Source organism: Bombus impatiens, unplaced genomic scaffold (genome assembly GCF_000188095.3).
Source record: "Bombus impatiens unplaced genomic scaffold, BIMP_2.2 scf_0673, whole genome shotgun sequence".
NCBI classification, from domain to species: domain Eukaryota; kingdom Metazoa; phylum Arthropoda; class Insecta; order Hymenoptera; family Apidae; genus Bombus; species Bombus impatiens.
The window spans coordinates 556,528-582,369 of NT_177092.1; the positions used below are offsets into that span (position 1 = coordinate 556,528).

Consider the following 25,842-nt stretch of genomic DNA (forward strand, 5'->3'; position numbering starts at 1 on the left):
ATTTAATATGAATAAGTAAGAAATGAGGGAAATTTCGATAATATGTTACAAATGAAAATCCTAAAATCTCTATCTGTTAATAATCATTATTAATCACTATTAACGTGCATTAATCATACAATAACATACGAAGTACTCTTCCTTACGCATACGTTTATGCTACTGTAATCACTGTAATCCAATCGTAGGTATGATAATACGTTTAAATAGATCAAAAAATAAATTAACAAGCGTTAACATCGTGGTTATTTTTACATTACATTAACATCGTTAACATTCCACTTCTTTGGTGTTTAAATGTAGCTACTTATCCCTGCATGCTGTATAAAAAGCACAATTCTTCTCGGAATCCTCAAACCAGCAGTTAATCTCTCGCGCGAAGATAAACGAAGGGATTATACATAAGTTTGAAGTGGCCGGAGAAAATTTCGAGATGGTCACGCTGCAGCTCGTAACTTCCCAACTCTAGAGAACTTCATTCGAATGTTTCTCTCCGTGATTCGAACAATAGCGCGGGTAATTATTAAATTAATGAAACCATCAGTCAAGTCATTTCACGCTGGTCAAGCTTCGGAGAATGGAGTTCGTTACGATTTTCACGACTTGATACTTCGGACAAATGTTGGTTTTTTGTTTTATGCGCCGCCGCTTTCGATCCCGTGAAACGCAGACCGTGCGAATTTATACGGCGTTAATTAACGAGGGCGCGAATTAGAACAGTCGAACAAAAAACGTGGGCGTTTCGCGCTATTCTATCAGACGATGACGGTAAGCGATGCTGGCATTCATTCGCGCAAACATTCATCAGGGATGATTAATAATTCGAAAAATCAATTTCTTCGGCGAAACGCACTGTTTCAATTTTCATCGAGAGCGGTTCAAATGCGCATCAATGATGTTTGAGTAACCGGTCACCGTTGCAACACGCGGACTGATTACGTAAACGACAAAAGTTAGTGCGTTAAGTGTCAATAATGAATGGTTTCCACGATTTATTTCCGCGTGTGTAATTGAAAATCGAGGAAAACAACGCGCTTTCCAGCAGATTGTGAAATACACGATGGGATGAAATTACTGGATGCTTTTATTTGGTCGAATGAAATAGCTGCGATTTTTATTAAGTTACTCACTAGTGAATATAGCAGAGTTCTAAACATTTGGGAAAATCAGTTGATAAATCATTGAAGAAATAATGGGATTAGCGTGAAAATTTGTATTCTTATTTTATTCCGTGGTTTTTATTATTTTTTATTAACGTCTGTTTATTTCGTTTAATTTTTATTTCAGTTGCGTTAAAAATCCCTTTGTTTTTCGTGTTTTGTTCTCTTAAGTAGAATATTTCCAACGGTGAATATATTCGACCAAAGGCCAGCTTTTCAAACAGTGGAAAACAAAAAATATGTATAGAAAAACAAGGTAAAGTATTGACGAATGGTTTATGCGCGTTATTCAGATATACACAGATTACCCCATAGTTGACATATTCCATATTACAATTCGTTTTTGTAATAGAAAATTAACACATATTGAAGAAATAAATTTAACGATTCTTTCGCTTAAGCGACAAATAGAAGAAATGTCATCGAGACAGCTTTATTAAGAAAACTAATTTTTAAATAAATCAATAAAAAAGATTCAATGAATCTCTCGTCCATAATGCGAAGTTTATACGTTCATTTGGCATTAGACAATAATTGAAGGAAGAAGACAATTGTTTTACATTACTTTAAATTTGTCTTCACAAATTAAACACCGCAGAGTACTGGAATAAATGAAAAGCGTTCTTTCTTTAAAAGCTTTATTATTCCTGACACAGTGCAAACATATACTATTCTTTTAGTCCAATAACTTACAGTATTATGGCATATAATCCTTTTCTATTGCCACCTTCAACATATAATAACAATTTCGTTTTTCTTATCCGAAACTTCTATTCAGAGCTATTTATTTCAAGCTATTATTATATTATATAATAATTATATAATTAGTATATAATAATAATTATATATTACATTAGCTATTACTATATTATATGTATTTGAAACTCATTTCAGAGTTCAGGCTATTTTCAGAGTTCGCGATTAGTCGCGATGTTTCATCAAATTATCCTTATTAAAAATAAAGAATCCATACGTCAAACGAGCTCGATTCATAAAAGAAAATTATTCCGAATGTTTCTTTTATGATGTCGATTATTCAACGGTCCCTGTAGACCATAGAAATGTCTTCTCTTTTCAAGCGGAGTGGGATGCATTCGGTGATACCTTCGATCGCCGGATTATTTCTACGGAATAATGCCTCGGGCCTGCCAGGCTTTCATCTGTCTTCATTTACGAATACGTAGCCGCCGATAACGCTTTCTCTTTCCAATCGGTGAAATTATTTTCCTGAAACACAGCCAGATAAAAGACCTGCGTATAATGGAACCGCTAAAACTAAATTGTCCCGCAAGAAATGAACGCTTTCCCACTTTGTAACACGCATTCTATTTTTCTTCGTGTTACATCAATTATCAAGAATGCAATTCTCGTTGTTTCCTCGAAAATCCTTTTGTTCTTCACGAGATCTTTCTTAATGCGTTGTCTCTTTCTTCATTTGAATTTTACGTACACGTTTCTGTGCACACACACACACATATATATGAAACTATTCGAATACTTATTATTATTACAGAAAATTTTCATGAACATATTACGCGAAAACCTGTTGAAATTTCACTAATGCTGCGATTAGGCTATCGTCATTATATTGGGAAAATTTGAGATCAATCGGAAAATGTATATAAAGACGACAGAGGAAAGATGTTTTATTTCTTTAGGATTACGTACATAGACTGAAAACGACATAAACGATACTTGATTCTATTTTATAAGCAGTAGATATTCTTCTTACTGATAAATTTAATTAACAGAATAAAATGTTATACTATGTTCTTTCATGGTTCTTTGGGATTTTTAAAAACATTTTTGACTAACATCACTCTTGAAAAATGAATACGAAACAATGTATAAAGCATTTCATGAAACTGTATCTTTCGCAGTTTATTAAGTATTTCTTACAGAGTAAATTTTGAAATTATTTTGAAGTTATTTTATACTATAGAGCAAGCTAGTCCGGATATTCTAACTGTATTTATAATCTAAAATTAAAGATACATTTGCAGCAGCATATTTTTGAATTCCAAAAGGAAGAATTACTGAATATATTCTAAATTTCTCGTTCGCAGTTCGACAGAGTTTCATAAAAGATGCCGACATAGATGCGGAATAAAATTACGTGATATTTATGAGAAACCACGAAAGGGAAAGCTGTACAGTAGTCCCGCTTCTTGAAGAGTCAATATTTCTTGCCTTTTTTCTTTTTGCCCCGGTATAATATTCGAAAGTCAGAAATAAATCTCTCCGTTTTCATTCGCGCGCGTTTCCAGAGAAAAATTACGATTTACTTACATGAATATCTCGATTTACAATTTTTACCAACCATCCAAGTCGATCCCTGAACGATTTCCCGCGCAAAAAGTCGATTTGCTGCGAACTTGTCAGAGAGGAACGAGTTTCTCGGATAATGTCGAAGGATAGCGAACAGAAGTTTACTATCACAATACGCGGTCGGGATTTTCGAAATCCTTTGGAGTTGCCGTTTCTTCGTCGGGAAACTGCTCTCGAGTGGGTTTCACGGCTGTAATTGCATTCGCCGGGACTGAAATTCGCGTCCTTCTTCCACTTTCTCTTTGTGTCGCTGGTCACTAGAAAGGGTTACATTCCGTGAAATAATTGCGTGCACGGGGTTACGCGACTTCATGCCACTGAGATCCCTACATTTTTCTTTTTTGTCTTTTTTTTTCTCACTCTCTTTCCTTCTTTTTCTCTTTCGTTTTTTGTTCGTTGACTTTTTACACTTCCATTTTACTCGAACCTTTGCAAGGGGAGAAACGCCACCGCTTTAGTATTTTTTTTTTCTTCTCTTTTTTACTAACGAGCAACGACCACGAAAGTGCTGAAACACGACTTGTACGTTTCATCGTGCGACTATTCAGGTTTAATTCTCAGGAAAACGTCACCCTTTAAACCGGTGATTCGGTAGGAAAGATGGTAATAGACGAGTGATATGGAAATTTGAAATATTTAGCAGATGAAAAGGAAGATGGTAGAAACAGAGAAAATATTTTAAATATATCATCGACTGACAATGGTATTCAATAATATTACAAATACCTTATTAATATTTTTTAGCTAATAATGTTTCTTTTTATTTGTATTATTTATACTAATTAATATTAAACTATATTTTTATTGTGCCTTTGAAATCTCTTACGAGACTCATGTTATCTACTATACACAAATAGAATATAAATTTGTATTAGATTCTGAAATTACAATTTTCTAAAAATAGCAGCAATTTAATTTAGCAATGTAATATTTATAATCCAGAACGTTCGAAGCTAATATCGACTATTACTTTCATCAATATTTATTCATTAATTGTACACACCTAATAACTTCAGATGCTAAAATTAGATTGAACAGTTTCATTCGAAGTATACTTTATATTTGCAAAGATTTAGAAATATCCAAATACATATGGATGCGAGTGTACGTTATTATTTGCATTTTAATTAATGTTTTGCCATTTTTGTTTCACGAGTAAACTAAATACAGTAATTTAGTTCGTGGTCAAAGACGCGTGGGTAGAGAAGCCAGAGGTGAAAAATTAAAACGTAAGACCGATGATAGCGATTAAATCAGTTTCATTCTGGCCGGGCAAATTCAATTTACGCGATGCACGTTTGTTTTTCGTTTATGCGGTACCCATTTTTACCGTGAAATTGGAATAAACGCATTGAGACGAACCGAAGAGAAACCATTTGTCATCTGTTTCATGGTGCACGCCACGGTATAATTATCGACCAGGTTCGTGTAATACCGCGGTTCTTAACCATCGTTGCACCTGATTCATTCTAATTACACATTTCCCTTGTTCTAATTAAACATCGTCGAAATAGATATACTCTTCCACGTCTTGTTTGTAAACTTGATATTTAGCATATAAATGAGAAAAAATGGGGCTGGAGATGAGATTTGTGTTAATTTGATATTCCATATAATTTTGAAATATGATATGAGAGTGAAATTATTGGGTGAACTAGGTGAACTACTTAAATTCTTATTTGTCCAATATTTAGCATATAAATGAGAAAAATATCTGGCGATGAGATGTGTGTTAATTTGATATTTTACATAGGATATCCGAAAATTACTATGACATCCTCAAGTTATTAACCTCTTAATCACGACGTCGTTGACCAAAAGCTTGCTGTAAAAATCAATATTATTCAGAATTCATTAATATACATTATTCAAAAACTTTTAAATAACTTCAATCTTATCATATTTCTTTCTTTACAGTTTAATTTTTTCTATCCGTGCCTTTTGCCTTTTGTAACCAAATAATCCGCGGGATTTCGTTAAAAACGCATTCTGAGAGAAACTCTCTCAAAGCTTATCCTCTATCGCCGTATGATCCTCCCTTGTCGAAATTGAATCATTGCGCTCGACGGTGAAAAACTATTATTTGCACTTGGCTTCGTAGCGGCGAACAGTGGCGAAGGATATCTCAACCTGGTCTGTTTTACTTTCGGATAGCTTTCCTCTAAGTTTCCAACTTGTTATCTACTTCAGCCTGGAGGAAATGGTAGGATGGAGATTTTAGATTAATCTCTTTGTCACATTCGTTAAAAATTTGGGTTAGAATCACTAGGTGTAACATTTTTCTTCAAGTGTAGAAGTTTCGTAAAGTTTCTTTTAGTGATATCCCATTTCTCATAACATTTTTCGTTTCGTGACACAGTTGCGAATCATTTACAAATTTTAGACACCAAAAACGTCAAAGAATCTGACGATAAATCTATTTAGAATGCTTAAATAGAATGCTAAAATATATTACTTAGATAATTCTCATTCGTTCGAAGCAAAGTTTAGAATTGTAAAGAAACTGATTTGCGTGTCTTACATCTTTAAAAGCGTTGTTGAAGGTATGTTAATCTGAAACTTGTATATTATTATTAGTAACTTGCGGGCTTTTATGCAAATTCACATTTTTCAGAACATAATTTAAAGAGTAGAACGTCGGTAGAAAATTGCTTTACCAAACGTTATAAGAAGCACCATATTTCGAATATTTTATATATTTTATCACATTATGAACATTCTGTGCAATTTTACGCTTCCAAAAATCCTAAAAAATACATGAAGACTCACAGTCTTCTTAACAATGTATCGTATAGAAAAGGAGGAAATATTAAATGTTTTAACGAGCTACAAATTCCTTCAAATTCTTCTTCCAACTTTTATTTATCATTCTTCAGCCGATCAAAATCTCTTTCAAAACTCTGCTACTTAACCGCTTGCGAATCGATTTCAGCAGCCAGAGCCCACTTCCACAATTACTTTCTACGTGTTCACTTGCTTGTTTCCGCAAACTATCGGTTGGAATCAACGCGAAATCTTCAGAGAAGAGTGCTGTGCGCAGATTGTGTCAGAGTGCCTGTGTCTCTTTTCGTTACAAGAAAGACACGGTTACTACGGTGGAAGAATATTCTCTTTCTTGTTTTTTCTTCTTTTTTTTTTATTGTCTGTTTTTTATCTGTTCGTATATTTATCTGTTTTGTATTTATCTGTATCATGTATTTATCTGTTCATATTTTTTGTTTATTATCTGTTTACCACATTAAAGAAGAAGGTATATCTTTTTATTTAATGTGCACTAATAGCGGTATAAGTCGATTGTAAAATCAATGAATTTTTGTTGTATCCTGTGATAACTATTGTACATGTGTGTTGTATATCCTGTGTGATATCTCTTGTTTAACAGTAGGTATTGACAAGTCGTTATGTATTGTGTCGTTAGAGACATAACCATGGGACATTATATATATTGCGAAGAGTTTTTGATTGAAATCACGTAAAAGAATATGTGGAAAGGAAAAATCGATATCGTTCTGACAACGGACAACCGTCGTAGTTTCTGCAACTTCTTCAGAAATTCAGCTCCGTTTCTTTTTCTGCATGTGCCCACTGTATCGCGTCGCGTTGGATCGAGAAAAGAGGTTATGACAGGGGTGGTACGAGAACGGGACAGGATCCCGATGACAGGGACGGACGACGACACCGAGGATGTTGCTTTATGCCTGTAATACGTCGTTTATCTTGCGGTCTATATCTGTCTAGCCTCTTATACGAGGACGCAAAACCATCGTGTCCTCTTTTTTTTTTCACGCTCATCGCACTATCCCTTGTTAGAAGAGGAAGTGAGTGTTCCATGTGATCGTTCGATTCCTCGCGTAACTCCTGGCAATATTGGGGCGAGTTGTGCCGTAGTTCGACGAGATAGGCAAAAGTGGTGTAGGAGGAAAAAGTTGAGCGGTGTAACGAGGTTTATGTCACTGGAGGAGTTTACTCTTTACCCTCTTTACCCAAAGTATGCATTGAAAAAGTGCTTCCTGTTTTTTTCCTTTATCCGATATATTTTTCTCTTTTCGTTGCTTCTCATTTCTCTATTTTTATCTATTTCTTCTTTTTTTCGAAAAATCTCTTAGTTCTCTGTATTTAAGGTTTAGCTTGCAAATATAAAGCGGAAGTTGTAATTGGATATTTGACTCGTACACTAACGGGGATATTATTATACCGTACGTATTATATTGAGAATTGCAGATTTTCTTTATTTTTAACATTGAAAACATTGAAGTTTTTCAGTTTTAATTTGCTGCTTTAAGATTTTATACAATTTGCATTTATACCAAGTATGCAAATGTGTTTTCTTATGAAAGGAAGAAAATAAAAGAACTGGTAAAATTCTGCCATAACACGGCACTAACTTTTAACAATATTATCTTATCATAAATATTATATATTCCCTTCAACTTTTAAAACATACTTGTTAATTTTTACGAAATATGCAATACAATATTACATTTCACGAGTAACTGATACATCGAAGGTTGAATTATTAAATTTATTTATAAAGATATATAGTTTATAAAGATTAGATAAATATCTTTATAAAGTACTAGGTATAAAGTATTGACATGTTTCACAGGTATATGAGAAATTTTTGTCGTGTACATATATTTATTGAAAAATGTTACATTACGAACCCTGTTTTATAATAAGAAGAATAGTTAATTCTAAATATACATAATATATTTTAAACGTCGCGGGATATTCACATAATTAACAGACAAACAATTCGATATTTTAATATTTATAAATTTAACGCAATTTTGGATATTCAAATATTCTATTATTTTCCCGCTGTTTTATGTTACCTCTGTTGGAATTCATCTATTGTGTCAGAAAGCTAGAATATCAACTTTTTTTAACGGGATGCATCGAAGACTCCTGTTGAAACGTAGCGTTTCGTTGCATTAAATGAAATTATCTTCTCATTGCCTGCAGGCTAACACACGTTAAAAACGAGTAACAACTGGCAAACAAAGAGTATGACGCGCTCACTTCATTCATTTACAGGTATACCATTTTCAATCTGATTTTATTAAATTGTGAAAAAAAAATTTATAATATTCCAAGCTAAAACTATTTTGCAGCATGTCACAATTTATTTCTATATAATATCGAAATTTCCCTTTTTTGACAACTTAGGACAAATACATTCTTTTATAATCTTTCATAACAATATCAACCAATTCAAATATTCAATAAATAAATAATTGAAATTAATTAAATGAATTGTATTTTGGAAAAATTTATTGCGCGAATACAGGGCACAAGAGATTTCATTAACGGACATTAAAGTTGTTCACTGTTACGTTAAATTAATTCATCTACGGTCATACAGTTTTAATTACAAAAAAGTTCGTTAATTCTCCAGGATTTAATTTTGAAAACAAACAACTATCTATATAGATATATGTGAATTTTAGATAAAATACTCGCTGTAAATTAAGGGTCCATATGTGTATGTATGCGATAACAGCATCACGTTACTGAATACTTTTTTCATTTTTAATACGCACAAACTATATTTTGGATCCTCAGAGTTTAAATAATTAACAATTTTTCGCTTCACTTATTTGATCCTGAAATGTTTACATTTTACCATTCAGGAGCTAAACACTCTTTGAAAAATTCTTTAATGAATTGTTTACTCTAACTGTTTACTTTAACTGTTTTTGAGAATATAATTTAAGAGTAGAACCTCGGTAGAAAATTGTTCTACCAAGCACTATAAGAAGCGCCATATTTCGTATATTTCACATTGTTATGTATATTTAATAATTATTTACTCTTATAATTTTTTACCACATTTACTCCATTTCCACAAAGCAAACAATTACTTTCGATAAAATTGATCAATATACAGTGGCTACAAAAACTATTTACACTTAGGTACCATTATTTCCCTATCAATCGTTTTCTTATCAGGTTCTACATTTCACTTTCACAGCATCAAATACCTGTAGTCGCATGAAAGTATTACTACGTGATACGAAATTTCATGTACTTGAATCTCATTAATTATTATGTAAAGCCAATTATTTTGTAGTCACCATGCTAACTTCTGTCCGACTCAATTATGCCACTTCTTTGGCACAACTTCGACGATATTAATGCGTATAATTAAACGATCGTCGTTCACTCGCAAAGAGAGGAAACAACGAAGGAGAATCGATAAATCACACGTTAAATCTTCGATTCGATTCTAGATGCTTCAACACAGCAGATGCTTTCCACAGCTTTCATACTCGAGCGATTTACAAATTTTCATAATAACTTCCGATCTCTTGGAACAAGCAGACTTCGTCAGAGGTAGAGTTTATCTTTTGAAAACGTGTTTCCGAACGGAAATTATGTTATACCGTAAATTTCCGGTGGCAGTGGCGATGCAAAGCCGATGAAGATCGACTTGCATTCGGTATGCCGGTGAATTTGCGTAAGTGGGAAATCGTCGGAGCAGACAGGCTCATAGACAGGTTAGATCAACCGTGATACAGCTGTTAATGACGCCGCCAGTTGCGTTAATTACAGGCGAGTATATACATTAAAAATTTCATTAGCTCGTCGTATCTGCTCCGATGATTCGAAAATGACACGGAGATAAACATGGAAATTATGCGACACAATTTTCTGCTCTTTTTACCTCTTAAATAAAGATCCTGATAGATTTAACAACAAACTTTGTAAATGCGGCAGCTTATATAAAGTATGTTTTAATTAACGAGAAAAAAGCTGGCGTTAATAGCATTTAGTAAATTATTTACGTTTAATGAGCGAAGTTGAAATACGATAAAAAATGTAGGGTCAAGTATTTGTTACATAATTAATATAAAATTTATTGCGCGTGATTAAACGATTGTGTTATCATTTTTTCCTTTTTTTTGTTTAAATGTAATGCATAGTATAAATAATGAGAACGAGCAATAACTATATATGATTTATCATAATAATACTAATTTATATCCGATGATATAACTCACGCCGTTGTTTAAATTATTTGTATAATATATAGTAATCGTGAAGAAAAGTATTCGATTTACAATCAATTATAAATAGAAGAAATTGTACGGTGAATTGTTATACAAAATTGTATTAGAAATATTAATAGAAATCATTTTACTTAGACGTGGTTTAATGTCTTAAACGGTAGATATTAAAAGAGTTTATGCTTGCTACCCTTTTAATTATTCTGTTATTAAGAGTCCCTTTTCTTTGGCAATTAACAGAAAAATCTTGTTAACTATAATGGGATCAGAAAAGCTGATTTATTTCTTGTAATTATTTCATTTAAACATAACATATTTATGAAGCGTAATTGCACTTCATTTCGTAAAAAGATGATTACACGAAAACTTATTCTTAACATAAACCATGTTACATATCGTAATACATCTATTTCTTAACTTTAGATTGAAATAATTTCTGTGAAATCAGTTAACGTTATCGTCAACCTCGCGTCAATGATTGAGCGAATCGGGAATAGGAAATCGTTGAACGGTCGAAAAAATAATGTCAAGTGGTTCAACAAGATGTCGATCGAAGTCGCACGTTTTTCTTCGAATTGCAGGAAATAAATCAAGTTTCCTATTTGGTATTAATAAATCTCGAGTACAATAGGTCACTAGTTAATTTATACGTATTGACTTGCTGTTCGAAAGGAAAAATTATGTCAAGTATATGTTAAGATTTTCTGATACAGAAGGAAATGGAATTTATTTATAGATTCGTGCCCGATGTATTGCACGTTTAATTTGTAATACGATATTTTCCAGACAATTGATAGAATTAATTTTCCAGAATCAAATACAATGAGAATACTATACAATGAGAATATTAAATAGAATCTGATAAATCTTTCTCCTTGAGAAAAGATAATTATTTACGTTATTTCATTGAATTTAACTGCTAATAATTCATTGATAATATATCTACGTACTCGAAAGTACTTGAAAACAATTTATAATTAAATAATTCAGACTTTGTACTCTCTTCAGAAAATTAATTATTTGAAAGCCGATGCCGTAAAGTGTTCATATATAATATCTTTCTATAATGTACTGTCATTCAAACACTATATAAAATACTTGTTTATAATATAAAATTACTAATAATACCATGTAATAAAAAATCATATAATATATAAGCAAAACATTTAGCAACAATTGGAAGAGAGATAAAATAAGGGTATTAAGATTAGTAAGAGAAGAAAGTAATGAATTAATTATATTCAAGGAGTCAATCGATGTATAAATTTCATTTATTTGTGTCTACGATTATACCTGATGTATAATAAGCAGATAAAGCAAAAATATTGTACGAACGTAAGAACAATTTTTGAAAAGAAATATTGCAAAAGATTTCTATATTTTCTTGATCTAACTGTGTCTTTTTACTACAATGAAAAACTGACGATTCTATTAGAAAATGAAGAAAATATAAAATTGTTTAACTTTTCACATGTTATCGAAAGCTTCTCTTATCTGAAACCTAAAACGAGCTTCTCCTGCGTGGAAGTTTTCCACAGATTAGATACATCTAATCGTTGATCGATGTCGATGCTGTCTTCTGCACTTAAACGTTTCTTCTTTCGCCATATCACTGTCACTGCAACTAATGGCTTGGATCTATTGTGTTTCAAAAGATCGAAATCTTCTTCTTTCGTTGCACCAGACGTGTACTAGACGTTCAAGATCGATTGAAGTATTCTCACAAAACTTTTCCACCCGTAACGATTATTTGCGATTCAATTCCCAGATATGTACATCTCTTGTCAGTCTTTTTATCGTCTCAATAGCACCCCTAAATATTATATTTAATTATGATGTACAGTCGGACCCCCTATAACGCGAACTAAAAATTGCGCCACTAAAAATAACGCGATTAGGAAGTTGCTGGAAATGACTCATTTCTAAAATGAAAATATGTGCGTTTTTGCAATAAGAAAGCATTGTTTACAGCGTGTACTGTGTAACAGTTATTATTATGGAACGCATATTATCCTGCCGTATTAAAAAGAAACTAATCAATGATTGAGTTTATTTTTTGTTTCTTAGATAGGTTTATTTATACTTTGCGTTACCGGAAAAGTGGTTATAGATAAGATATATAAATAATATATATATACAGATATATTAATAATTATATCTGAATTTAGTAAATGTAAACGTTATCAATTTTACATTACATTTCGAACTAATAAAACCGGTATTAAAATTTATATGCATACTTTATAATTTTAGGGGTTGAAGTCTGATCGCACTTAAGCACCTAATGTATGTATCGAGTCGATATGCAATTCATATAATGTATACAAATAACACACTTTGAAAATCGACTTTCGAATTCGATTTTATTCCCGTATATGGAACGATCGATCATGATTTCAATTATGTTGCATTAATTTCGAAGTAAAAGTACCATCCATAACAGTCGATATCACAATGCGCGACGCACAAATAGCTCATTATAATAGAGGTGGTATTAACGATTCGCGCATAACTTGATATCGATAACCTCCGGAAAATCCAATTATGGTTCGATTTGCAGTTCAACATTTCAGCTGATTGTGGCCAGGCTACCTTGAATGTCTATTGAAATTCCATAGTACCAATCCTCGTGGAAGCGGTTAACCAAAAATTTCGAAAAACTTGACATTTTAATGAGAACTCGTAATTACTCTTCCGACGTTTATACATTTACGGGATAATTTTGTATACATAGTAAAAGGAAAATATGATTCCTCTCGTATACAAACATTACTGATTTTAAAAAAAGATTAGCTTTCAATGGAAAAGCCGTTTATGCAGGATATTCTTGTTTTTACTCTTTCCGTATTCATATAAAAATTTCATATAAAATTTCGGGATTTATTGTATCCAGAAATAAAAGAACAGAAAGATACCATCGACGATTTATAAAAGTTTTCGAATGAAAGAGAAGAAGATTTAGAAACAATCGATGAAATTGTAAACGTATAGGTATAATGCCCACTTTGTTTAGATACAATAAAAGCCATATTGTCTAATCTTTCGCGAGAAACGTTAACCTGCAAAAAAAAAAACGCACATACGTATTTTATTCTAAATCTGTTATTTCACTCACGCCGTCTAATATGACTTATCATGTAGAATATTGGATGAATTAAAATTTGTCTTTAAATAGATATCTTTATATCTAAAGCCGATGATTTATATTCATATGCATATACAGGGTGGTTGGTAACTGGTGGTACAAGCGGAAAGGGGGTGATTCTACGCGAAAAAAGAAGTCGAAAATATAGAATAAAAATTTTTCGTTTGAGGCTTTGTTTTCGAGAAAATCGACTTTGAATTTTAGCTCGGTACGCGTCTCGTTACGTCTCGTTATAACGGATCTCACTGTAGATCGTTGTCTCGATGAAAAAATTAAAAAAAAAATTTTTATTCTATATTTTCGACTTCTTTTTTCGCGTAGAATCACCCCCTTTCCGCTTGTACCACCAGTTACCAACCACCCTGTATATGCATATGAATATAAATCATCGGCTTTAGATATAAAGATATCTATTTAAAGACAAACTTTTATTCCATCTATTAAAAGGATTGCTACGTTCAAATTTCAATCGTTATCGCTTCAAACAAACCCTTCTAACGTATTGAAAAATATATTCTTCCAAAAAGTTGATACTCGCGCATCCGTCGCGAGCTAGACGAGGAAACGGAAGTCGAGGATACCAAAGGATACGAAAGTCGAAGTGGAAGGAAATATACCTGGCGGGTGAGAACGCGCTTGCGTGAGGATCCGCGTGTATATGTGTGTAATGGTGGAGAAAGTTGTACGCGCACGATGCAGCTGATGACCTTGAACTCCCTGTTAATGTTCGACATCGTGTTCCTGTTCTTCCTGTTCCTCGTCGGGGTCTCCTGCCTCGTGTATTATCTGCCCGCCACTCGAGCGCATGATTTCGCACCGCACGAAATCATCACTGCTAGAACGTCGCAGCGTCACGACTCGCCAATCGACAATGTTTAAGGTGAGTGAACTGCTGAAACGTTTGCGTGGCTTTAAACGATGATTTACGATCACCGAAATCGGCCACCAAAAGTACCTTTTATTGATACATTTCGGATATATTTTTGTGTTTGAAACACTTAATTCAGGAATAAGTAGCTTTTCTATTTTACGTAATTAATATAAATATAATAATAAGTAAATCTTCTATTTTACATGAGTTGTGAAAATAAAATTGTCCCATTTATATGCTCATCGTTGTATATGTTGGTACCTATATAGGATTATTAAGTTTCTCAGGATCGTATTAACATTTTTGTCAGCTGTATACTTTTCCTGTAAATTCCATTCATAATCAGAAGATTAAGAATATCTAAAAACTGAAGAACTAGAGGAATATGTAAAAACATATTTTATAACGCGTACCTCTATTAACTTACATATTTGTCTTTTGAAACACTAAGTAAAAACAATATTTAGGAACACCATGTACGAGATAGCAAAAGTCTGATAAACCAGAATCTCTTCGCATCTGATCCCAACTTTGAACACGCCCTATAAGTTTCGCCTCTTCCTTGATATTTTTAAAGTACCTAATTCAAACTATATAAGCTGAGCTCCTTTTAGCTGCTTCGAAGAAGACTCGAAAAAGCAGAGCAATATATTTCTTTCCGGTATAACGTATCGTTTTAGTTTTACGTAACCGACAATAGCCAGACTATCGCCAAAAACCATATTTTTCATACGATCCGCAAGGGGGTTGTAAAGGATACGGATAAGGGGGTTGTACAGTATATGTATACGTTTCCACTGCACGGCTAAACGGTATACAGCGTGTTCCACACAAGTAGCACAAGTTATAACAATGAAGAGGTAAATGATGAAGGAGAATTTCATTAGTCAAAATTATGATGCACATGTAGTTGGGCGACAAAAACTAAGTAGATATCAATGAAGTTTAATGAAAATAATGTTAGCGTTACATATGTAAATTTAATTTATTACAACGAGTACAAAGAATACAAAGATTACATCTGCGCATTTGTTATTGCATTTATGTGCTAATAAATTAGGAATTAATAATAAATTTCGTATCATATAGTAATAATATATACTTTCATATGATTACATTAAATTTGGTACTATGGAAACAAGATGTAAAATCTAATTAAAAAATGCTTCATTGGAAAATACGTGAACCATTTTCTAATCATATTTAACGAAATTTCATTGATACTTATTTAAATAGCTTGTCCTAGTTGCGTGAGTCATCCTGTATACCGTGTTCTTTAACCCTTTGCTCGCCCTTCTCCTGTAACTAATGTACCTTTCACTCTCCGTACACTCCGCAATATCCTCCAATAGTCTTTCCCATTCTAACATTCCAAAGATCCTTGACCGTAGTATTTGCTTCAGTGTTTTCAATAAACTATTGCATATTCATAAATTATATTCTATATATTCGTGTATTCTTTTACTGCATAGTTCAACGAATGTATGTAAGTTCCGTTGAAAGATCTGCGATCGTCGAATACACACTCTGCAAGGAGCAGATAATGATCGACGCTTGGACGAAGTTAATTCAAATAGTATTACAGATGATACAATAGATGCATCTGATTTATTGAAAGTTAACAGTGAGCAAGAATTCAATGCTACAATTTTTATTAATCATCACGGGACACCACGTATTAAACTCATTCCTTTTTTAGTGTTATTTCCATTCTTCGATTTATGAATATTTTATTGCCGGTATAACATCCGCATTCTAAGTAGTAAACATAGTCTTTATTTTCTCGAAAAGTCTATATTTCTCGAAATTTCCTTTCTTCCCTTATTTTTATTTCCTTCCAATCGAAAAAGAAACAAGCTCAATCTCTTGAACTCTACCCCATGAATATCACGAAAATTTCTTTGGATCGCTTTACCCGCATTTTTCCTTGCAGGAGAATCCTTTTCCGCGTGTGTTACCCCAAGTGTGGGTGTAGGCAACTCGATACACATACATATAATATTGCTCATACAGAGGAACGTAAAGAGGAAGCGAAGCTTCGTGAAAGTTACTATAATATTTGCTGATCGTGGCTGTAGAGAAGTTATTTATTCTACATGTTCGTTGCGAAAGTTTTCATCGTTCGTGTTCTGTGCTTTCAAATATCTACTAGGTATGCTAATTAAATATACAAAAATAAATACGTAAATTTAAAAGATTTTAACATTATACGTATGTATTAAAAAATAAAAATATTTTGATATATACCCAGAGAGAAAAAATTATTGTGAAGTTATTCTTTGTTATTTTTATTCCTGAGGGATGAGCAGAATATTTAATTTCCTAAATAACGTATCATAATGAGAAAAAAATTAATTATAGTGTCATATATGTGGGTTTTTATTGTTACATATTGAAATAAAAATATATTGTTGAATCGAAAGAATCATTTTATTATACCAATGTAGGAAAAATGTATAGAATGCTCTTGTAAAAATGTATAATACGCTCTTTGAGAAAAAAAATCATTCTTTATTGAAATTATACTAAAGATCGAAATGGAATAACTTAAAGAACAAGAAGAACATTTTATTGCTTTTCCGAGAGTTCAATTAATTCCGAAAGTATATTCGAATAGTAATATAGGATTAATATTTAGATAAATACTTATCACATATAATACTTTATCATAAGTTGCTATATATCGTCACACATATAACATCTTATCATAAGTTACTATATAACGTGTAATAGGTTCTTATATTTTATTATCTGATTAAAAGTAATTAAAAGTAAAGATGATTAAAAATAAAGAAGTAAAAATAAAAATTTAGATCACATAAACTATACCATTTCCATAACAATCCTATATTACTCAAAATATTTCAATTTTAGTAACATATTTATATTGATTTTATTGTTAGGTAATATAGAATTTTTATTTGGAAAGTAGATCGATCTCTCATCCTCTTAATTCTTATTTCCACCTTTTTTGTTGAAACATAAATTTTACATTGCAAAGTATAACAGACTGATTACCATACATGTTTTTCTTGTTGCCTAGAACCCAAAATTTGTAAGGTCGTCAGATGGCAACAATACAGGTGACCCCATAAATCAACTCCTTCAAATCTGGCAAACCATCACTCTTTATTATAGAGCTTGTTACAAACTATAATGGCTCACCCGCTGTGCAAGGTTCCTAATCACGTCATTGCCTTTTTTGCCATTTCAAAGGAAACTCTGATCAATCACGTCTATCCCACATTACGTCTTATAAATATTCCATTAGCCCTGCAATAATAAGATTATGATAGCCTCAATTGCAAGTGTATCTCGATCAATTCACGATCTCATTGTTATAAATGAATCGATCTCAACCTTTAACCTTTGCGTCAAGGGTTTGAATTTTGATAAATTGCTTCGACACAATGGCCTCTATATAGTTAAAACTCGAATAAAATTAAACTAGAAACATTCAATCGTTTGAAACTGTTAGGACGTAATTAAGACATAAATATAAATATAAATATACGCTGCTATTGACGCATATGTTGCGTCGTCTTAATTATGTAAACCTTAATTATTATATCGTCGATGATCGATACCGACGCAACTATTGAGTTTTTGTGAGTTACGTTTTGTAGTGTAACAGAGCCTTAAAGAATTAATCGAACGGATTTACAACTCGTCATCGATATTTCATAACTGTTTACTCGAATCATTAACTCTCAGAATGGCCAATTTGTAAGTTTTCGTAGAAATTTTATAGGTTTAAAATACACGATGTATCTTATATCAATAGATAAAGTTATATGATAATTTTGCAATGATGTATGCATAAATTTTATAGATAAATCTTGCATTAATAATGGATAATATGTACATACAATTTACGTATGTATATCTTTCATTTTGAGTTTTTAGTACAGCTTTTATAATTTAGTCGCGAATAGTTCTATTGTTAATGCTACGAAAATAATAAAATGTGTGATGATACTTGCTTCGTGTAATTTCCATATGTTCAATCATCAATATCTTCAGACCCACTCAAACTGCTATCTGAAAATTGTCCCCGAATTAATATTGTATCGCGAAATTGGCAGCGGACACTGCGACTTTGGAAATAATCCACCGCGATAACATCGGCTTCCGCGTGATTCCATGTGGAACGATTCTCGTTCGAGTGGATCGCACTTTGATCGTTGCGTTACAATTGATTCGTGTTATTTCCCATTCTACATCTCTCTTTCTCTCCTTTTTCACCCGAGACGATCGCGCGTCGCTCGAAATAACGAACAAGTCTGTGACAAGTTGACGGCTGTGGATCGCCTGCTAATTTTTTCATATTTCATCGAACCACCGACTGCTGTACAATCCAGCTGAAATTTAAATTCTCGTTGACTGGCTGACGCACACGCGCGCTCGACCTTACTATCCGATTTAATGCGTGACCAGAGCGTCATCCATCTGCTTCCTACATTTCCGGCGACAGTGGCTGATACTAATGTCGTTGCTTTTTGTATATCGTGCTGGTGAATTTTTAAACGAATTGAGAATACGTAACGTCGTGAAACTGCAAATACGAGAAAGAAACGATGTTCCATGTATTATATTACGTAGACGCATACACACGTTTGTGGAAGTATCATTGGTAAATTAGAGGAACTTGGAAATTCTATTACTAATTTCTTAATCTTTGATCGTATTAGATTAAACGTGTTAATTTATTCGATTGGGGAATCGAATTAATTCATTGTCAGGATTATCAATCTTCTGGAGATAATAGATTTTTGGCTTAGGAATTTTCTGTTTTTTTTTTAAATGTCGTTTTCGCGTTAAAGGACAAGTTACATTTACATTTGGATTACGTGGAAGAAGACGTAGTGAAGCCATTCTTTTTTCATTTTCTAACTTCTATGCGTGTATTATGCATATCATTTATGAAGTTCAACAATCAAGAGATCCCCTGGTTAACAGATTAAGAAACTCTTCAAAATCGTTACATATTAATGAAGATTACCATCACTTTACCAGACACTTTATTATTAATCAATGTTCAGTGACAAGTTACATTTATCATACATATGTAAGTTAGATATACTTAAAAATATTTGTATCAAGTATTTTTATTAAAATCTGTGCTATAAAAATCTACACAGTATAATTTTACTTAAAAAGTAAAAACCACGAGAAGCTCCAAATATTTCAACGTATTTGGAAAATGCAGAATCATGCATTTTAACTAGGGATGGCAGCATTATCCTTTTAATCCATAGAAAGTTAATTCAGATGTGTATGTAGAATATTATCGTCTTTAATTGAAATGTAGTTCATGAAAAATTGTAATTTTTCGTTATATATCGTATTAATATCTTCGTAATAACGTAATATTATGGTAATAAATTTGTAATTATCGTTAATTACCAAATAACTTCGTCGGAACTTTATACTGCTGGTTTATATTAACGTTAAAGTAAATGTTTCATTAGTCGCTGAATATAAGTACTTTTGTTTATGTTATTCAATTAGATCCTGTAACAAAACAGTAAAACATACTCGTTCGAAGTTGGTTCGCGTCCGTGTGAATTAATTTTGTATCGATTGTGACATGTGTGTGTAGTCTTAATTCATCGCGTTGATTGATGCGTCGCCGAAAAAGCTTTCACCTATTAAACTAGCTGACCAATTCTGTGCGAGTTAATTCGTAATTTAGTGAATCAGGCGTTGATTGAATCGAGTTTCGGGATTAAATTTCAACACGATTGCATGAAATTTACTTTGATAGAATTATTGCTTTCCGAATCGTGTGATTTATCGATTGTAATCTTTGTTTATAAAAATTTCGACGTTCGATGAAAAATATAATTCTTCAAATGGAAAATATTTTTATAATTAATATTCTTCATAGAATGAATAGAATTTACAAAGAAGAATAGGTTTTATGTAAATTACGTTCAATGGTTTTATTTGTTATATACAAAGAACAGAATGTATGATGCGATTTAAGTACATTCGTTTTACACTATTTCGTGTTCTTCAAATCGACAATAAATTTTGTCACAGTTTCAAACTTTACTTACGTTCATCTAATACGGGTTATGCCCGACCATCCAATACGGGCTATGCCCGATCATTTAATACGGAAAAGTACCTGAAAGAGAAAGATACCTTACACAGGAAGACCGTCGCTAGGAACCCTGAGCAAAATGGGGTTTCCGAACGAGCAAACAGGTTCCTGGTTGAGATGTCTAGATGTTTACTCATGCAATCAGGGCTCCCTGACAATCTGTGGGAGAAGCTGTGAACATGGCATGTCACATAAGAAATCTATGCCCATCCGCTGCTATCGGAGACAAGATCCCACTGGAATTATGGAAAGGTAAGGGATGTGACATCCAAGGGGAGATCAACAGACTGAGAGTATTTGGGTGCAGAATCTGGTACCTGAGAAATCCAAGCGGAGGAAAATTCGATAGCAGGGCAGGTGAGGGGTATTTGTAGGATACGATAGGCAGGTAAAAGGCTATAGGATTTACCTGCCAAAGACCAAGAAAGTAATAATATCTTGTAATGTCAAGTTCGAGGAGAATACGTTTCCCTAGAAGAGTGTTAAGATGGAGACGAGCAATATAAAAAGGAGGTCTTCAGAATGGATATGGGACTTTGAAGATTCATTTGAAATCAAGAAGATTTTGAACTTGGAAGTGGAGTTGACTGGACAGACGTCGAAACACAAAGTGATGGCGAAAACGATGAAGGAGAGACTGACTACTTCATGGACAATTTAACGAGTGAGAATAATCCGGGGGAGGCTGTGAGTGTACCGATTGTGCCCAGGATGTCGGCAAGATTACATAAACCAAAGACATGTGATAGTTTATATAATATATAATCTGCTCGTTTAATTTATTTTGTTTATTCGTTTTAGGTTTAAAGTTGAGCAGAAGATAGTAAGTCTGTTAAAAAGTTTGTAAAGTTAAACCTCTTTTAAATCGATGAAAAATTCTTATAAAGACCCCTTGAGAACTTAGCCTCCATCGACTTGATCAAATTTTGATCCACTTTATCCTTTTAAGATAATTGTCTGCAGAAGTGGAAAGTCCACTTTACCTATTTTCCTAATTGGAAGCAGTGAAAATTGTTAATATTAATTGTTTCATATTAATTTCTTATTGTTTAAGATTATTCAAAAACCTGCGACGAGATAATTTCATCTATAGTAATTTTCATTTCAAACTATATTCATTGAAATATTCATTGAAAATTTTCCAAAACTTCGCTTGCTTTGTTTTATCGTCCTCCAGAAGATTTTTACTTTCTTGAAAACCTACCTGAAACGACGATATAGCTCAAATCTGTTCTAAACCTAGCACGAAACTAATTCGAACTAATGCAAACTTATGACAAATATTAGAAATATTATATACAGTACAATATATACAACAGCAAAAATACTTTTACATATATGTAAATCAAAATTAAGGCTGAGCAATCTCGTACGTACAGGAAAATATTCACGTTTCTTTTGACAACATATTCGAAACTCATCAAAATCAGTAAGGTGTCCTTTATTCTAAATAATAATTATAAAATAAAAACTTAGTTATTTTTATTTTATGGAAGCGCGCGATATCCAACAACGTGAGAACAATCCAAGCGAATCGAGATTCACTCTTCGTTAGACGATCCCTTGTACTTCATAATTTCTTAATAAATCCAAGATGGTAACACAATATCAGAGACGTATTGGAAAAATGATGGCAGCCGACGTTATTAAATTACGATCGGCCAAAGGAGAAACTCGCCAGCGAGTAGCAGAGTCTCGCGAATTGAAGTTCTATTTGTTCGTTGATGAAATTTCGTGGAATTAGGCGAGGCACTCTCTGGTACTGCCATTAACGGATTGTCCTCTAATTAAACATCCTGTCTCCTCGACTGCTCGTAACGAGCGTACCTATTGCCGCCTTTGCCTTTACGAACAATGTCGATTCGATCCGCATTTAATAGAACGAACCTCTTAAGCGGCCGGAAATTTTTCATTCCTCCAGCCAGTTCGGACAAGCCTGCAATTTCACGATTCCAGATACATGCTTGTCGTCTGATCGATTATCGACGATTTAATACGCGTTTGGTCGTTTTCAACTGAACTTCATTCGTTTCGTTCGTTCAAACAAAAATTGTATTTCTTACGAAAGAGAATCAATTGGTACGAATGGGAATGAGCCTGTTCGATAAACATCGTGAAAGAGTTTAGAATATTTTTGCAATAATTCTTGTCACGCTTAATAATTAGTAAATTGCAGAGGTTTATGTAAATTCATATTTTTATAAATACGATTAAGGTAACAGAAGAATAGTATAAGTATACATTTGTTTTATTTGTTGAATATTATGGCGAATATTTAATTTGTCATATTTTACGTATGTCTGCATATTATGTACAATCTCAACATCTTTCCACTATCCATCATTCTTCCATCTTTTTGGGCTTTTTCAAATTTCCCTTTTCGCTTGAATTGTAATGCTTGCGTTGATATTTTATTACATTGAACCTGGTTAACTGGAAATTTCATCGAAGTCGTGACGAAGAATTAGCAGACTTTCCAATTACTAGAATTCCAGATTGAGCAAGTCCGAGAATCGCATAATTCAAATTGAATAATCTTCCAATCTCGTTTAAACATCTAATCGATGACCCAGTTATATCGGTATTGTGTATTTGCTTGATCGTTAAGGGATCTGTAATTTGCCGGATCTGATAAACCGCAGTTTGCCCGACTAACTATACCTGTAGATTATACTTAACCAATATAAGAAATATGTATCGATTAATAACTTCTCTCATTAAAAGATTACTTCCTACTTTATTTATATTTATTTAAGTGTTTAATATAATCATATATAAAATATGTTTGTAAATAAAGGTTATACTGATTTATTTATAGATTTCGTTTAAAGAGAGTAATATATTTCTTGTAATATGAAAATAAAAATTTAAGATTAGGATAAAAATAAACAAAATATCGAATCCAATTGCTATGATCTACACATAAAATTTTACTTCCTTCGTAATCACTTTCGCTACATTATGTTATTTTTTTCACTTTATTAATTACATATACCTACATTTTTCTCATATTGTATACTCAATAATGTAATTAATATTAATCTGACAATATTACCAACTAATCTTGTAATAAAATTTCAAAGCTCCAACATAAAACTTAAATATCCTGCGCGCACCTTTCATTTTTCATCTTAGGAAAGAAAAGAAAAGATAACAAGTAAAAATCGATATATTGGTTTTAGAAACTGCTGTTTCATTCAGGTTTTATTAATATTTATAAGTAAACTTTCTCATTATTCCGTTTATACTTCCCAATTATTCGCTACATACATTGATAATTTGCAATATTTAGTGAGAAATAATTTTTCGCTTAGTGTATGTTTGTAATAAATGTCTTATAACTTCTAACTCTATAAACTCTATATATCTACATACGATATAAAGTTATATATCATCGAATTGATTTCGAATTTTACTATAATAGTCACGATGGTCTCTCGTGTATCATCACTATGCTAACGAAATTTCAAAAAGTTTCGCATAATGTACATAGTATATTGATAAAAATTTTCTGTGCTAAGTATTCGAATACTTTCAGTTATAATCTGCTTTTGAACGAATCTAGATGGAACTTTTTTTAGCGAGCAGGAAACGGTCGCGCAACTTCACCTCCGCTGTTAAACGAATCGATACATCAATGCATTATAACTGACGTTCATCCCTTAGCGAGGGCACGATATTTTCTTTGAAGGAGTAGGGACCAGGAAAGAATTAGTTTCTCGCGATATATTTGTCGCGTTGGAGCTAATACTTGGAGAAAGTTTTGCCGATCCTTCGAGCAGAAGGAATTAGTTTCGATGGAAGCTCTTTGACGAGCGTTCAGCAAATACTTGGGCCAAGACAAAGTTTTCAAGCTGGAGCGATTGCCTGATAACTTCCTGACATTTGCATCTAAAACATACACAGAAAGAATGGATTGGTATCGGTCGAAAAGTTTTCAATCGAAGTTCATCTGGCCGACGGAATTCTCGATGGTATCGTGATCATCGCGAAAGTTTGCATACACTTGGGACAAATTGTGTCTGTGAATTAGCGGTTTAGGTTTGTGTCTCTGAGTTCGTTGCAGTTCTTTTTATTACACGCCTGTGGTCAGTGGAAATCAGTAGACAGACCGCGAATGTTTATACAATCTCGTATTTCTATAAAGAAGCAAGGAAGATAGAAAGTTAGATAAAAGAAATAGAAAACGAGAATTAGACTTTTTACTATCTATAACTTGGTGAGTTTTATTTTCTAGGAAATTCGTTCGCCTTTTGTCGATATTTGTCCAGGTATTCATGCAAATTTGTATCTTTATGAATATAGTTAAAAATGAAACTTAGATGGAGAACGGTTTTATCTAGTAAATATTGTAACAGTTATAATGGATGAAAGTAATATAGAAAAATTGCGAATTAAATTGTTAAGTAAGATCGTCAATTAATCCAGGCGTAGGTGTAACCGTATGTACTTCACACGCGAGTAAGTAGGAGTGTCAGTTTTTTTAGATCAATACCAGTCATCGTTAATGTGCTTAACTCAACAGTTCATCAATGAGTGGTAAAATTAGAGCTTCGAACATATTCATTCTATATAAGTTACAATCACTTATATATTATATATTTAGATACAATTCGAAGAAAAAATTGATTCTGAATTAATATCCTCGATGGACCTGAACGACATTCTTATGATCTTTAAATATGTATATCTCAAATGAATTATTGCGATCATTGAAGATTGTAAATTTCGATCACTGGCCAATTTTCCAATCTCACTATATCACTTCCATTTATCGTACCACACTTTAGATATTTTACACACTGTTGTATATCATATTGCAATCGTGCACTTCTGCAGCCTCAACTTTTCCTAAATACATACAATTTCATAAATCTACTTATCACTGTATTAATATAATATTACGAGTATTACTTATCTACTTATCATTGATATAAGAATCACTAGCTAAGGATCACTAATTAATGGTAAAATTGATAAAAATGGACTTTTGGCGAGAGATAGCAACTGGAATACACGGCACCATTATTTCAATACAGATCAATCTAGCTGTCCGCTATCCCTCAGGCCGACTACTCGATGCGAAGATTTACAATCGGTAAATCTGCACGCGTCGTTGCAAACGATGTGGTACTGGCGGGTGCAAGGTGCTCTGCATTTGATTAAAAATCGATCCTGCCGAGGCCAACGAGTTTTCATTTTCGATCTGTGGCTACTCG

At 32.8% G+C, this 25,842-nt stretch overlaps 1 protein-coding gene across 7 annotated transcripts in view; it reads left to right on the forward strand.

Moving 5' to 3' along the window:
- Window positions 1–25,842, forward strand: part of LOC100740788 — a 145,660-nt gene that overhangs the window by 46,128 nt on the left and 73,690 nt on the right. For 5 of the 7 annotated variants that reach the window (XM_033322842.1, XM_033322843.1, XM_012390007.3 and 2 more), the window contains exon 2: window positions 14,171–14,523. The exons of the other annotated variants lie outside the window; for them this stretch is intronic. The gene's annotated coding sequence lies outside the window, so the exon portion shown is untranslated. The remainder of the gene's footprint in view (window positions 1–14,170; window positions 14,524–25,842) is intronic. 7 annotated transcript variants of the gene reach the window in all.